This window comes from Ursus arctos, unplaced genomic scaffold, assembly GCF_023065955.2.
Source record: "Ursus arctos isolate Adak ecotype North America unplaced genomic scaffold, UrsArc2.0 scaffold_21, whole genome shotgun sequence".
NCBI classification, from domain to species: domain Eukaryota; kingdom Metazoa; phylum Chordata; class Mammalia; order Carnivora; family Ursidae; genus Ursus; species Ursus arctos.
This window is the reverse complement of record NW_026622886.1, coordinates 32,001,560-32,019,211: the sequence shown is the minus strand read 5'-3', so window position 1 is coordinate 32,019,211 and position 17,652 is coordinate 32,001,560. Positions and strand designations below refer to the sequence as shown.

Here is a 17,652-nt window from a genome sequence, read left to right as displayed (position 1 = left end):
ATGCTCTAGACCGAGTACTGCCCTCAGTGTCTTTCCACCTCCTCCTCCTGCAGCGGGCGGCAGCAGCAGCAGCACTTAGCAGCGGCAACTTGAGGCTGCACCTCGGGCCAGCCCCCCAGGGTGGTGCTCAACTGAGAGGGGGGCTCAGCGCCCCAAGGGGTGTGTGTAGGGTGGGGGTGGCCAGCTGGGACCAGCTGGTGGCCCTGAAAAACCTCCCACACACCCACACCCACACACCCCTTTTGTGTTGCAGGCTGCCCCTCCAAGAGCAGAGGCAGCAAGAGGACGTGTGTGTCTTGCACAGGTCCACGCGGGGAGAGCAGTGGGGACGGAGACCGGCACCACCTTCTGGTCCTCTCTCCAGGTAAGACAGCGAGACTGGCAGCGTGGCCACCTCGGAGGTGCCCATTTGCTTGAATCCGTCCGCAAGATTTTACTCTCGTTACACTTGGGTTTGGTGGTGGGAGGCTGCGACCTGGGGAGGGAGCCCCGGGTGGCCTATTGTGAGAAATGAAATGAGCCACATGTACATCTCTTGGAAAAGCACTTTGCACAGCGCCCGTGATTTAGAGCCTGGAGTTGCTGCTGGGCATCCCCCATCTTCTTGCTCCCTCTTTCCTTCTCATTCTTTCTTCTCCGACCCCCACCCCCAATCTCAATCTCTCACCTCCCCCGCCCCTCGCTCAGTCTCTCTCGCGTCTTCACCCTCCTCCCACCCTAAGAAGGCACAGGGTTTCTTTCTCATCCTGGAGAGGATTGCCTTTTCTCAGAGGAAAGAGGGGGGTGGTGAAGAAAAGAGAAAGATTTCTTTCTGATCCCCCCCCCCAGGAGGGGGGAGGGGGACCGAGGATAGAATACAACCTCTGTGAAAATTAGAGTACAAAAAGCAATTAAACTGAATAAAGGGAGTAGTAGCAAGCCATCCAGCCCGGGCTGTCAGAGAGGGGAAACATCAAGTTTGACTTGATCTCCTCCTTGCAAGAGAGTGGGCCTCTTACTTGATTCCTTCAAATGAAACGAAAATAAACCACTGATCTAACCCACTTTCAACTGCTTAATTGCTGTTGCTTTTAAGTGCTAACCATCTGACTTTTCCTGTTTCCGTCTGTCCTGTGGGGCTGACTTTTTGGTATTGCCCATCAGTGATAATGTCTGAACTTTCAGGGGTTTCTCATGTAAAGAAAAAAAAATTAAAAACAGATGATTACTTTCCTGAGGTTCTCTGGTATGGCCTTTATGGGGGGGGGATGTAAAGTTTCAAAATATTTGTAAGTGACACCAGTGTTATCAAGAGGTTTGGATTTCCAGTTTGAGAAGGCTAATGTAGTTAGTTTTGTGTACGTGTTGATTTTCACTTTATTGAATATTAGCCCTTTGGTGAAATCAAGTAACTGTTTCACTTTTGTGTTAAAGCTAATTTTGTGTATGAATTGCCAGTTCATTCTACCTTTTCTACATGTTTGCATTTTATTGCCTGGATATCAAATTCATGCCTTGCCTGATTTTCCTTTAATGAGAATATTTAGTGGATGTAAACATGGTTTCTACGCAATTTCAGTTCTCCATTTGGAAGGCACATGGAAGCTCGGTTGGCCAAGAATCCCCTTGTATTGGAACAAAGTTTAGAAAGTAATGGTAAGAAGATAGCCTTAAATTTTAAAAAATCTTAAAAGGAAAATTGTTTTTGTTCTCACGTCTTACTCTAAGAAAGACAAGGATATCAAAACAACTATGTTTCCTGGCTCCCTGCACAATAGGTCAAGTGAAAGGTACTTATGGGACAGAGCCTTGACAGCAGCTTCAGCGTCTAATTCCATCATCAATGATACAAGCTTTCCTTTCCTGTTATTCATCAGAGACGGCTAAGTGATTATTGTCAGATGGGAGGAGGTAGAGAGAAGTGCCTAGCTGAATGTAATGGGAAAGCATTCCAAGTGGGTCCTACATGAGCAGAGAGAAGCCAGCAGATGTTAGTGTCCAGATGAATCCTTTCCTTTGATTTATCAGGGGAAATGCCAAGTTTTACATTTTTTTTTTTTATGTGCACACTTGGGATAAGAAAAGGCAATCTTCTTTCTAACTCTGTCTGCTCTTCCACACTAATTTATGTATTCCAGAAAGTATTTTTTTCAGCACATATCTTTAGCGTATAAGTTTATACACTGACTTAGAGAAGAGCTGGTTTCATTTACCATCAATGTAATGCATATTTTCTAAACCCTTTTTCCATTTGAGTCACTTATCTTTCCTATCTAAGTAGAATTACCTAGAGTCGCAAAAACAAGATCTTCTGTCTAGGGCTTTGAAATTTAAATGCCTTTTTTTTTTTTTTAATTTTTAATGTAGTATCTCTGTTGAAGGCTAACTAATTTTTAGAGGTGCCACCTTTTGGATACAAGGACAAAAGGACAATCGCTTAATTGCCTCATGTGTGTACAACTGAATTAACAAGTTTAGACATGAAAAGATGTACAAAAAGGAAACCCAATTACTTCCCATGTGAGCAAATTAAGATTTTGTTTGCTTATTTCTCTACTGTGTTAGGAAAGGTAGAAGTTTGGGCTTGATTTGTGACATTTATTTTCATGTCTCTTTACAAATGTTAATTATAGCAAGGACATGTGACAGAGATGCATGTAAGTATTTAGTTTTTCACATACTTCTGAAAAATAAGCTTTATATTCTAGAAGTCAGAACTAATTCCAATATATAATGAGTGGGTTGTGAAGAGACTTGAAATGATACACTGTAGGAAATTATTTCCCTGTCATCCCACAAAATGTTCTAGTGTGATAATTTCATACAATCTTCATATTTTCTCCTTTAAAAAGAATATCTTAGTAAATCTTATTAATGTTTCAGAGCAAATATAGTAATTAGACTTTAACATATTTTTATCAGAACTAAAGGCTACTTCTATACAGAGGACATCCTAAAATATTAATTCCATAAAATACCACACAATAGAGTTGTTGCAGAATTGTTTGAAGCTTCATTTCCTAACAGAGAACATTATTCTATTTGGTCAAATGATCAGATAGTTCTAATCAAGAAATATGAAAATGGATAACATGGTATTTACATGATAAGATTTACATGTTAGGCTTGGTGCTAACTGAAAATAAAACTAGAATATAGTAGCTTGTTTTAATTATATTTGCAAAATGAAATAGAAGATTAATAAATAAAATGCAGAATGTGTTAGAAATCTGAAAGTTAATTTGAACTTCCCGTTAACCTAAAGACACCATGGACATGATATCGACTCATCTCTTTTGAGGTCAGTTTATTAAATCAATTTAGAGAAATTCCCCAAACAGGTTTTGAGAACCATCTAATCTTAAAGAACTTAACTTAAGACAATTATATGAGCCTGAAATACTTATAGCTCTTATGATTTCCAGTTTGTGCAATAGCCGGGAAGAGATATCATTAATGCCAAATTGGAACATAACATTTCTTTTTCTAATGGTAGTGATTAGATGATTTGGGGGAGGGAAAGCAGAAATAAAACAGTTTGATTACATAATGGAACAAATTTGGTCTGTTATTACAAAAAGCCAAGATCAAAGTTTGACTTTCTGGCATAGAATAATGTAGGTGTGGGTCTTGCAAGTGTTTTTGCTAAACAATAATGTTTTCTAAAATTAAATATCTGATCTACTTGTGGGTTTTTAAAATTTTTAAATGATTTGCTTTTCATAAATCCATCTGTATCAAAGGTTTAATGTATAAAAGATGCTTTTTAGCTGAATTTGTTTTCCATTGAAATTGGCCAAAGCTATTTAAACAGGAGTAAAGTATATGGCAGTCTAAATACATAAGTGTTTATCATTTAGGGACACACACACACACACACACACACACACAGACATATGTATGCATATACATGTGTATATATTTTTAAATTATGTAACTTTTTCTAAAAGGATTAGAGATTAATGGACAGTGTCAAATAATCTGCTGAAGCTAGGGAGTACACCTGTAAAAAGTACCATTGAAAGAAAAATAATAGTGTCTTGGGGATGCTTTTAATGGTTCTTTGGTTGAAAGCCTAGGAATACCCAGAGGCAAAATTAATGGGGGTCCAGATCTTTCCCTTTATATAACTCTTCTATGGCTTTGGCAAGAAGTTATTTTTATATGAATCATGTATTTTAAAAAAATCTCTCAGTTCAAGAAGATGAACTTCTATATACAGGTAACATGCTGAAGTCATATTTTCACATGATTTGGACATAATGGAGGGATAAACTTCCTGTTTTTCTAAGGCTCCTATCAAGTGTTTCTTTCAACATTTGCATAAAGGTAAACTTGTTCCCAGTCTTTTACATAATTGAGACATGGTTATCATTGCTTTTTCAGGTAAGGGGGTATGGATTGGTATCTTTAATAATTACTCTAGGAATGACAAATATTTTTTGTAATGTTTTTGAAAACTTGATTTAAACCTCTCCGTTAAATGTGGCCATTTTTTTAAAGCAGGGATTTAATTTCTCCAATTAGAAGAAGGCAGTATTTTTCCTTTAGTTTCTCTGTCATTTTAAGAGCCCTTGAAGAACTATTTTATATTGCCTATAAGATAAACTATGGTAGCAGGGCATATGAACGTCATTCTACTCATGTGTTAGAGGAAAAAAACTTTAAATTACATTGCAAATATATTCATGCTATCTATTGTAAGTAAGAAAGCATGTTGTCCTTTCTTGTATCTATGAGTACAACTTTAACCTTTATTGTTTTATTTTAAAAAAACTATCATTTTAAAGTGTACAATGAGAAATACGCTATGTTGTCAAGAGAGTAAGCACTGGAGAAGCTATTTGTGTCGCTTTAAATAGAATTATAGAGGTCCTTTTGCAAAGAAGCCTCCTTTTAAATATCTGTTTCCTTAATTTAAAAGCAATATTTAAGAGAGTTCTAAAACAAATTAAAGCCCAATTTAGAATAAAAATAACATATTTATAAAAGTATTAGAAATAAATTTTCTGCCACATCTTTTAAAAATGCAAAGCACATTTAAAAAATTATTTCTCTAATTTCTATAATTTTTATATTTGGTTTAATTATAAATTTTAATTGTGTATAACTAGTTCTTATTCTCTCTGGGCTTCTTTTGTCTTTACGATTGTTCACTGCTTGGAAGTTTATGTGGCATGCTGTTTCCATAATTTACCAGTAATGTAAGTGAGGGGAGGTCAGAGTTCATCTTTTTGGTTACGGCTATTGTGGAGGTACAAAGAAAAAATACTGGTCATTCCTATATTGGTCTCACATGTAGTATGTTGAACATACTAATTATACACATAGGGAGTAATTTTGTTAAAGTGGAGCTCTGGAAAATTGTAAAGCAGATGAAGATAATAAATGCCCTTTATTTCTTAGCTGTTTGTACAAAATCGGAGCTGGAAAATTTCCATGCAAAATGAGGATGGCCTTTTCCAGCTAGTATAAGAATCTGGTGTAACTATTTGGTTAAGGTAAAATTTCCTAACAGCCATGCAAGACAATATTTCATTACACATACCAGATAACAACCCCGCTAGAATAATCCCAAATACTGTGGGTAAGACACATGGCTAAGTGCCTCAGTCAGGAATTAATTTTTGGTTGAAATATCCAATTAAATCCAGATATTGTACTGAAACTTGAGTCTTACCTCATCCCAGTGAACCTATTTCTCTGTGAAATGTAGCTTTGCTTTTGATTCTAAACAGCGTAGAATTCATATAATTATTATATTTTGCCAAAGAATATTACGAGTAAAAGGAGTTGGATGTTTTTTTCCTTCAATAGGTAAATGTTTTCTTTCTTTTTTTCCCTAAATAATTCAACTAGATAATCAAGGACAAAATGCACATAGGCACTTAACCACAAATAGAATCACAGAGTTACTTAAATGTAGAACATTCTTATACTACAATTGCTTAAATAAGACACACTGTTTCTTGGCCTCCTCCCACAACCTCCTTGACTACAAGCATCTTTTCAGTCATGTGGGAATTGAGGGGAAAGGCAGGCAAGATCACCTCACACCTCTGATGAGAATTCCCCAGGTGTGGCCTCCAGGGGGCAGTCTCTTGTTTTTATCTGAGGTCCATTTCCTCTCTCCACCAGCCTTGTGGCCCAGACTTCACTGGAGCTTGGAAGCAGGTAATTGGATTTACTAATTGCTACTTAGAGATTTGTGGGCATATTCTCATCAACACGAGGGCAAAAACACATGGAATACTCAGACAAAACATACACAGCTATACCAAAGTTAGTACTAACACTTTTAAAATGTGATGGTGATCTTCTATGTTTTACGATAATGGATAGCAGGGCTTTTATTTCATGTAATTTCTTTTCGTTACAAATGATCCAAGCAAATGGTGAGATTGTTAAACTATGAATCAGTGTAACTTTATGCTTATTAACGCCAGTGGATAAAGCTGGAATTATTGTTAAAAAGAATTTCAGATCCTTGGATTGGCTTTAGTACTTCTGAAATACATACCTGTGTCTTGTTATGGAGCCTTTAAGCATTTACATAACTCATCCTTAGCATCACAGATAATTGAGAATTGGTTTGCTTTTCTATGGAACTGCTGGATATTATTGTAAAACACCACCGAAGATTGCTTTTAGGATGGATTATTAATAATCTATTTTCTGACATAATTTTCTGTGAGCATTACTGTCACAGCAGCAGGCTGGACTTCCAAAAATGTCAGTTTAGAATCGTGTGCTCTCTCCTCGAGAAGGAGAAAGAGCCAATTAATTGTATTTTTTTTCTTCATGACGTACTGTACCCCAGTATTCTAGCAAAATAAACAGTGGATAGGACCTTGTTCACCACCTCTAAAATATGGACACCACTTACTTGAGAAAAAAAATCATCAACAATCTTTTTTGGACAAATAACTTAATGACTTTTGAAACAAGGACAGGTGGTATAACACAGGGTACAAAGGCCTACCTGAGCTTCTCTAGCCATCAGGCTTTGAGTTAGCAAGATTATTAAGAACAGTTGACACAATTTCTCAGGAGAAAGACAAGGTAGCGAAGCTTTGAATCTGTTTCTGACTTAGACTGTCTGCCAGATCCTGGTTTACAAGGCTGGCTTTCTGCCTAATCCCCAGCATTTTCATCAGATTTGAGGAATGAATAAAGTGAACCATTGGGCATTACAGCATATTTCTAGAGCACCAGAAACTCTTCTATAAATAGAATAACATCGCCATCCTATTTTAACCAGAGTCCAAACTCCAAGGCCACAGTTTTTATATTTAAGTGTATATAAGTCAGACCATTATAACGCCTAAAAATGCTTGAGTTTTATCTGAGTACAGGAAATTTCATGTTAAAAGCCTAGTTAACAGCATGATAGTACATGTATCTATTTTTAGTATTTTTATTAGAATTATAATGTTGCATTTAAAAAACCAAGCAATCACCTTGAGATCTATCTAATAATTCAAGAAAGTGACATGTCAACAAAAAGCCAACATACTCCTAACTTGGCCAAAACTGCTCTGCTTTTAAATTGTGAAAACCAAACAAAAAGACAAAAAAGTACTTGATATGCAAGTTTCCAATTTTTTTTTTTTTAAATCAAGATTCGTAGGTTCTTTCCAAACCACTTCTAGACACTGCAAAATGAATACTGATGGTAGTAGAGAGCCAACTCCTTCAGGAAACAGTAGACTAGTTCTTTTACGGCTTTGAGAATCTGTTTCATCATTTATATATTGAACACATAGCGACAGTTTAATTTCTCTTGACTTCTGGACCTTTAGATCTGTATGCCTTGAAGCACATTACTACTCACTGACAGTGTGGAAGAGATTTGCTCAGCTCTCCGGCTGAGAGTAATCTCGTAACTCCCTTGCCTTTCCTTACATTTTCTTCCTTCTTCACCTCTTCCCTTCCTACCCTCTCCTTATTCCTCCTTCTTTCTTTTTTCTGTCTTAATGAAGTATCTTCCTATAGAACTGGGAGCTTGGTACTCTAGGGCCCATATTAATCTCCACCAGCTGGATTTCTTTCTTTTTGTCAACAAGCAAGAAATTTAATTTGTATACATTTTAGGTTAGCTTCACAAAACAGCTGTATAGATAAATAAGGGAGCATCCTCTTAATTTGTTTATGGAATGTGCCAGGGTTTGAATGTTTTTAAGGTCTTGCAAGTAAAGTCCAGCCTAATGGTAATTTCTAGAACAAATTTAATTACAAAGAGATAGAACAATAATGTTTGAAAGTCCCAACAAATGGCATGTCCTATTAGGTACTTTTTTTCCTATTTGTTCTTCTAATGATAACAATTAAATTTTGTTTTCATGACAGTTATATAGCACTGTATTTTTAAAGAACTGCATTGCCTTACTTGATTTTGAAGAGTTTCTCCATTTTACAGATGCGATAAAAGAGACTAAGAAGTTACCTGCTTGTGATTACACACTTAGAAAGCCTTTTATAATTTTCACCTACTGAATCATACTGCCTCAGCATTTAATAAAGAAAAAAAGATTTTTCAAGTTTTCTCAATATATATGAAGTAGTTTGCTATTTCCTAGCGAAATTAGAAACAAACATCTGACGTCACTAAATTTGGATATACTCTATTCATATTGTAAAGATAGGGAAATTTTAATAGACTATCGTTATTTTTGTGACCCTAACTTTGCAATAGATTGTGTTTTTATTTTAAAATTATTGAAAGGACAGTCTTCTAAAATGTAAGAGAAGTCACTAAGCCTGTCGCTAGGTTCAATTGGCCCTTAGTCATTGCTATTATCACTGCAATATGAGATGTCATCACACTTGTTTCCTTATTCGTAAACTACAGAGTCCTAAGCCACCTCCTAAGTGCACAGAGATGTGATTGAGATAATGAGTGTTGTAGCTTTACCTCAAGTTCTCCGTCCGCATCTCTCATTATCTTCCCCATTCTCACTCACACACACAACTTGTTACTGCTTCCTGAACCTAATATTAATGGAAGTTGTTCAATCTATTGATGCTTTTTTCTTCTATTCCGAGATGAAGAATGCTAAGCAGGGAACATATCCAAGCCCCAATTATTATTCAGTCCTAATGTGAAGTCCATCAATTGGCAATTCTTAGTGTGAAGAAATAAACACATTTGGGAGTGATTGCCAAGAGCCATACACATTGCGATGTGGACTAACTTAATTGACTCTCTAGCTTATCTGATACAAGGAAACAGGAGTTTTAATTGGGAAAGGCCTATAGAAAGACTGTAAGATTAATTAGAGCATAGGAGAGGTATTTATGGAGATTTTTGGACAAACACAAGCTAATCATATTCTCCCGTTCTTACTGCACATCAGGCACTTCTCTGTGTACTTTCTATGCTTCACTCTATTTAATATTTCCAATAATCTTAAGAGGTTGATAATTTGTAATTTTTTAAATGAGGAAATTGTAAGACCTATGACTGGTATGTTGTAGGATATGGATTCAAACCCAAGCAGTCTATTTATAGAACAAGTACTCAACCATAAGCAATCATATCATCACTAAGATCCTCAGTGGAAGAAGGGGAGCAAATGGTAACCAGAAAATAGAGGTGTCTAAAAGAAATTGAAGAGCCACATGCAAACTTTATCCACTTCATAGTTTGAGTCAATAAGGCCATCATGGTGACATGATAAAAGCATGAAACTTAGAGTCTTATATATACAAATACCTGGGTACAAATACCTACTCTGTCGTGGTGAGCTTCAGTAAAATATTTCACTGCTAGAAGTTTCATTTCACCAGCAAGAGAAATGTAATGATGTTTGCAAATTGTCTCATACTCTGTTAGTGGGTGGCCGATCTGACTGACCACCCTTGTCGCCCATTTTTATTAGGAACTCTTTCACTTGCAAAAATTCCACCTAACTCAAAATGATTTAGGAAAGAAAAGGGATTTTAGAGCTTATGTTACCATAAAGTTCAATAGTATTTTGGATTTAGTCCTAACTGGAAATCGGAAATCAAACTGTATGATCCCCTGCTCCCTCCCTGCCTCTCATTTTGGTTCTACTTTCCTCTACCATCACTTTATTTAGACTCAGGCTCTTTGTTTACAGTGGTTGGAATGCACCAAGTGACAATAGGGTTATATAAGAAATCTCAATGTAAAGAGAACATCTTTTTTGCCAAAAAATTCCAGGATAAGCTTGATGGGATCAACTTGGGTCACTTGCCCTAACCCATGAAATAGGATATTTATCTAGGCTGAGCATTGTGTCATCCCTGGATTTAAAAGTTGGACATAGCATTACTTAACTAAATGGAAAGAGTTTTGCTGTTATGAGAAGGAAAATGATTAGATTTAGGGCAGCCAAAAGCAGCAAACATCCAGTTCAAAAGATATAGGCGCTGACCCTGAGAAAGGATGCCAGCTGGCCTTAATGCTGCAGCAGGCTCCTGGAGAGCCCCTGTTGCTCCAGACCCTACCCCCTCAGTTGGTGCATCAGGGGAAGATCCAGGGACTTCTAGGGAAGGGTTCATAGTAGTTGAGGTTGTGCAGGGTCGTGGCACTCAGAGGCACTCAATGGCCATTTACCAACAAGTATGGAAATAATAATTTGACAACAGTATGACTATATCTGTGTGGAAAGACTGAAAATCAGAGGCTGAGGGCCAAGTTGAGTGTCATTTAATTCTTTTGGGGTCTTTACTGCCTTTCTTTCCTTTTTAATACAGTAGGCAGGTACGTACAGAACTTGAGGATTCTTAAATTCTGAGCTAAGTAGAGCTCAGAACAGCCAACTGAAGATGTGTACAGGGCCAGCTGTGCATCTCAGGTCAATACTTCAAATTTCTGTTGTATGTGTGTGTGTGAGGGGGGTTTACTTCAATTTTATAACTACCCTATTCCCCTAACCACCTATATATTGCTACAGATGCAACAGAATGAATTTGCACAAAAATATGACACATTTTCTCTTCGCTGTACCCCAAAATGAAAAGGAATTATTTAGGAATAATGTGTACTTCTTCAGGAAGTACCAACATGTTTTGATTACAAGCCAGGCACTGTATTGGATGCTGGGAATCCGGAAGCAAACACAACAGACACGCTTCCTGCTTTTAAGGCAGCTTGCATTCTAGGGAAGATACAGGTAATGAAAACCAACATCAAGAACAGCAAAACACAACTAAGGTGCTTTCAAAAAGTGAGAAATGCTATAAAATAGTAAAATAGAACAGGCAAGTAAATAAAGCAATACTGGGGACTCTGGTCAACTAAAACTATGTTTAAGTTAAGGCATTAAAAGGAGAAGGGGCCAGCTACATAAAAATCCGAGGAAGAGCGCTGTAGGCAGAGGAAACTGGGTGCAGTAGCTTTGCAGAAGGAATGAGTTTGGTCTGCTCATGGAAGACACAGAAAGCAAATATAGCTGAGTGCAAAGATACTGGCTTCATGGGTTGAACTGTGTTTTAAAATTTTAATTAAAACAATCTTTACACATGGTTAAGGAAATTTTCAAAACAATATGATCATATTATAAACTCAATATCATTTAAATATGTGTGGTATCTCAAATCTGTGTTTTTTCCAGTCTGTGTTCATAGGCTTATATTTTTTAAAAAAGATTTTCTTTCTTACTTACCTACTTATTTATTTGACAGAGAGAGAGAGAGAGCACAAACAGGGAGCAGCAGAAGGAGAGGGAGAAGCAGACTCCCCTCTGAGTAGGGAGGCTGATGTGGGGCTCAATCCCAGGACTCTGGGATCATGACCAGAGCTGAAGGCAGACTCTTAACTGACTGAGCCACCCAGGCGCCCCACAGGCTTGCATTTTTTTATGGTTACAATCATGGAATACATACATTTCCACCCTGACTTTCAAAACGCATTCTTAGGTGTCTTACAGGTGTATATTTTCATTCTCCATATTCATCTTTAGAAGTATAACTCCTTTTGTGGCATGTATTCCTTAGACACTTTCCATATATCTTTTCTTGAATCTTGATAACCTTTCTTGTTTTGCCCTCCATTTCTAAGGGAATCGCATACCTGGCCTACCCCCAATTTTATTATTTCTCTGAATTTAAGTGAACACCTTGGCTTTTTATCACAGTAATGATTTTTTTCAATGTAATTTCCTTTTGAGTATATATTTGATTATATCCTACAAAACCCTAATTTAGATTTTGAAACAAAAGTAAACAAACACTGGAAACATAATGAAACAAGTCATTTTGTGTCGATTGTCATTTAGACAACACGGGTCTCAGAGCATTAACCGGAAATTATTTTTCCTTTATCTAGTTTCATATCCTGATTTCAAGAACTCAATAACCCAAGTCTACCTAGGTCACTTTATGATAGTAAACCGGGTGCTGACAGAGGTATATTAACTTTTGTGAGATTGCAGTACCACTCAGTACACCGCAGTGGTAATGAAGTAATAATTAAAGCGTCAATCTTAAATGGCCTTCTTTTTTCCCGTATGATTCCTCTGGACATTATACTCTGATAATAACCTATTTTGAAAATGGAGTTTTGTTTGCTGAAATCGCACAAAATGACCTCTGTGTGAATATAGCAAGAGTATTATGATAAGTATTATGATCAGTATTCTGGTCAATAAGTGATATGCTGATTTCCTTATCTGTGGAAACAGGGCTCTTTTCTATCCCATGTATTTTATGTTTTAGTACGTAGTACATACATACTTGCCTGTATTTGGATTGTTTTAAATATTGTGCCACTACCTGCAAGTGTTTCAGGATTTTGCGATGAAATTTTTTTTTTTATCATCTCTGACTTGGCAGTGCCTGAGAAACAGCTGGAAGAGAGTGTTCTATAGAATTATTATGTATACTTAATACACAGACACACAATACGAACAGAAGTTCAGTGAAATATTTTTTTATGGTAGTGTGTTCTAGTATTCCTTTTCGGTTCTCTTTTTTTCTGATTCATTAAATAAATCTGGTCATGGCCAAGGAAGTTAACAACCTACTAACAGGGAACAATCTGTAGTTTTAAAAATACTTTTCAGAAAAATATTACCAATTTTTTAAAAATTATAGTACAGTTAAGAATTCCATTAAGCTTATGTAAGTACAATGGATTTATAGAAATTTGCAGTGGCTTATTTTGAATATAAGGGTTCATCATACTGCAAATGCGTGACGTTTAATAGAAATTCCATACCAAACTTGTAATGTTCTTGCTATATTCATATATGGGTAATTTTGTGTAAATTTGCTCTGGATTTTTATTTTATTTTATTTTGTTTTTATTTAAATTCCAGTTGACGTACAGTGTAATATTAGTTTCAGGTGTTCAACTTACTGATTCAGCACTTGCATACAACACCTGGTGTTCATCACAACTGTACTCTTTAATCCCCATCAACTATTTCCCCCATTTCCCCCACCCACCTCCCCTCTGGTAACCATCAGTTTTTTCTCCATAGTCTGTTACTCGGTTTTCATCTTTTTCTCCCTATGATTGTTTTGTTTCTTAAATTCCACATATGAGTGAAATCATATGGTGTTTGTCTTTCTCTGATTTATTTTGCCTAGCATATTTCTCTAGCTCCATCCACATTGTTGCAAATGGCAAGATTTCACTCTTTTGTATGGCTGAATAATAGTCCATTGTGTCTATATATACACCACATCTTCTTTACCCATTCGTCAGTCAGTGGATATTTGGACTCTTTCCACAATTTGGCTATTGTTAATATGTTACTTTAAACATCGGGGTGTGTCAATGTGTTGTACTCCTTTTTTGGTTATGGGTGAATGTTCCTGTAGATTAGAGAAAGATACACAGATGTGCTTAGAATATTATTTCTCTTCCTTTAAAGTAGTGAGTGGAGAGCTAGTTTATGGAGCCAACAGACAATAAAGACTGAGCGTAGATGTTTAGAATTTTGTGTTCAAATTTAAAAACAAGCGTATAATATAAAAACCCTCAGTCTGTCACTAAATTGTTGATGTGATTTTACTAGAGGATCTCTCTGACACCTTTCATTTTTCCTTTGGTTTTCCTTCTGTCTGTGTGAATTTTCTCGTAATGACATGTAAGATTGGAGATTATGTCCTCAATCTTTGTCATTTCATTCATCTCAAAAATATTTAAAGAGCACAAACTTCCAGACATCATCAACCACCTATAGAAGAATGAAGTCTGTTTCAGTTGAGACACCATAAACCAGTAAAGATAACATATCCAGATGTGAACTGTGAAATAGGATAGTGTAGATTTGCTTTGGTAATAAACAATAGGAAAACCTCAGTGGCTTGAACACCTAAGCCTTATTTCTTGCTCCTACTACTTAACCATTGTGGATCAGTGTGTGTGTGTGTGTGTGTGCGCACGCGCGCGCGCCCGTGCACTTGCATATGTGTGGTGGGGGAGGGGCGAGAGGAGGAGTGTTTCTCAGATCTACATAGTCATTCAAGGACCCAGACTGATGAGGGCCTCAATGACTTACAACACTGTCACCTCAACATAATATTTAAGGATTCAATGCAGTGGGGAAGAAAGCACTGGAAGCTTCCTCACCAACATTTAACTACTTCGACCCCGTAAGAGGCATAAATAATTTCTGGTCAGAGATGATTGGTCAGATCCAGTCTCCATGTCCTGTGACTTCCAGGGCGCAGAATGTGTAACAGCCCTGGGCTTGAAAGGAGAGGATATTGTCAAGTTCTTCAAGCCTCTTTAAGTTGCAACTGGAGAGTGCAAACCTTTAAGAAACCACGTAAGAATGAATGATCAATTAGTTGAGAAAGCAAAGGCTTCAGAGGAGGAGATGCAGTTTCTGTACTCTGAGGGACTTTTGTATTATTATGACTGATAGTTCATTCTTTAATGAAGCTTATCTTTTCTTCACCTGAATCTCAAACATTGGGTATGTATTTGATTAAGAAGACCAGCACTCCTGGGGCTTGTGGCTGGCTTGGTCAGTAGAGCATGTGACTCTTGGTCTCTGGGTTGTGAGTTCAAGCTCCACGTTGGGTGTAGAGATGAATTAAAAATAAAATCTTAAGAAAAATGCCAGCACCCCCGGCAAATTTGGGAGTGTAAACTAAATCATTTATGACTTAGGATTTTTTTCCCCAATTATTTTGATAATGTGTTTTCTCAAAATCATGTCATCACAGATTTTTTTCTCTTGTTTCTTTTCTTTTTAATGGGAATGCTCTGTCATCTAACATCCTCTGGGTGTGAAAACACATTTCCAGAAAATATCTGAAAAAAAATGCAGTGAAAAATAAATCTTCTAGCTAAAGATAAGATAGACTGTAACAAATACAGGCTGATATGATCTTTAAAATTCTTTGATTACTGATTACTCATTTGAGAATAATTGTGTCAGAAAAATCTCTGAGCTGTTTTCATTTCTATACTTTTTCCAACAATAATGCATTAAATCATAAAATTACAACAAAAATTAATGTTTACTATCACAGTGCAAAAACTCAGATTGAACTTGAGTGCTCTCTGAGTGCAGAAACCATTTTTATGTTGTTTCCAATTACATCCTCATTGTTGACCTACCTAGCAGTCCTTAGCACTTACTAAGTAAGCACTTAAAAATCTTTGATGGATATTACTGGATGAATCATCCTTGTTGATTTTATTTTCATTTGTTTCTCACTCATTCCTATTTTTCTTCAAACTAATATAGTAACTTAATGTGTGATCTTGGTAATAAGAATTTTCATGAACTGGAATTAATCATAGTAGACTCTCATTTTTATACAAGGTGAGAGATGACTATTTTTATCAGTCTTTACTTCCCCAAATAAATTGGCCAGAGAGCTCACTATTAAAAATTCCAAATAAATGTGTGTTAATTTAAGTGTTCATTTTGTGGTAATTAAAAGTGTAAACATATATATTTGAAAGATATATTTCAATTCTATTTTAATAGGACCACTATTATTTCAGATTATTTGGATCAATGCTATCTTTCAAATAGATAATCATTCTTTGCTTTACCTTTCCCTCCCTCCTCTTCATCTTTTCTTACTACTCTGTTTTTAATCATTTCCTCAATTATATCATAAATCTGTATCACATTCAAAGCACAAAGAGTTCTATTACTGAAAAACAAAGATATTCTGTATAGATTTTCAATATATGTTTAATTCTCTATTTTGGAAACTTTTTTAAAAAGTATGGTTTGTTGCTAGTAAAGAGCAATGCTTTTAAAGAAATATTTTAACTTTATAAATGAAAATGTATTCTATAAAATATTTAAATAATCCAAAAATGTATAAATTGAAAAATCATTCTTCTTTTAGATCCCTTGTTACTTTTCAGATGTAAGCACTGTTAAAAGCCTCTTACATTACTAACAGAAATATTATGTGCATATGCAAACATACATTTAAAATCAGTATTTCATTATATACAATGTGTGTAATGCACATTTTAAGTTATTAGATGATTTTATTTTGGATAATGTTTTATTTCATATAAACTATAATGATTTTGAAATATATGTATTTTTAATATTAGAGTTATATAAATTATTTTTGGTTAATGTAACATGAAATAATTCTATAAAATATGTTAAATGCAAGTGATTTGGTTTACTTTAAGCTAATTCAGTTTTATAATTTTAAGTATTTTCTGGTATTATTTGTAATGATTGTGTCAATACACATAAGATATATTAAATGATTTTATAGATGTGATCATTTTTTAAAATTTTTTAAAGTTCCATTTTTATTATATTGCAAAGTATTCTTGGGTGACAGATATTATAATGTTTAAAATTAATATTTCCATCAATTGTTATTATTAGAGATAATAATCTTCTATAGTATTTTTAATGTTTGAGTTCCCTTATATGTTCAGACACTACCATAAATAAAAATTTTATGATCACATTTAGTATATCTTGGTTGGGGGCTGTAGTATGCTAATCTTAAGGGTTTTAAAGTATTTTAAAATGTAAATTTTTTAAGAATGATCTTGCACATTTTAGCTATATGACAAATATTTTAAAACAAAGACAATATGGAAGACATTTGAAGGAACATGAAGTGTTTAGGGGTCTTTATAAAATTCATTAAATTTAATAATAATAGTTCACATGTAGAGAGCTTTACATGCTATGTGCCATTCTAAGAATTTTTGTGCATTACTCATTTAATCCTACTTCAACCCTATTGTGAGGTTTGTACTATTATTATGCTAATTTTTCAAAGATATTTATTTATTTGATAGAGAGGGACAGAGAGAGAGTGCAAATACATGCAGGGGGAGCAGGAGAGGGAGAAGCAGGTTCCCCGCTGAGCAAGGAGCCCGATGTGGAGCTCGATGCGGGGCTCCATCCCAGGACCCTGGGATCATAACCTGAGCCAAAGGCATACGCTTAACTGACTGAGCCACCTAGGTGCCCCAATTATGCTCATTTTGGAAATGAGGAAATTGAGGTCATGGAAATGATGGTATTACTTACAGTCATACCGCTGACAAGTATTACAGCTAGAATTCAATAAGGAGGGTTTGGCTTTAGAATTAATAGGATCTAGATCATTTATTCTTTCATTAATTCAGAAAACTGTGCATTAATTTAAAAATAGTATCAAAAAACTAGCAGCCCTCAAAGGGCTTACCTTTTATTTGGGGCAGAAAACAAGTGGAAAAAAGAAGGAAAAAAAGAGAAAGAG

The 17,652-nt window shown here is 35.7% G+C and overlaps 1 protein-coding gene across 1 annotated transcript in view; it reads left to right on the top strand.

The window, feature by feature from the left end:
- Window positions 1–201: 201 nt before the first annotated feature.
- Window positions 202–17,652, top strand: part of SYT1 (synaptotagmin 1) — a 525,260-nt gene continuing 507,809 nt past the window's right edge. Inside the window, exon 1 of the mRNA XM_026499974.4 lies at window positions 202–364. The gene's annotated coding sequence lies outside the window, so the exon portion shown is untranslated. The remainder of the gene's footprint in view (window positions 365–17,652) is intronic.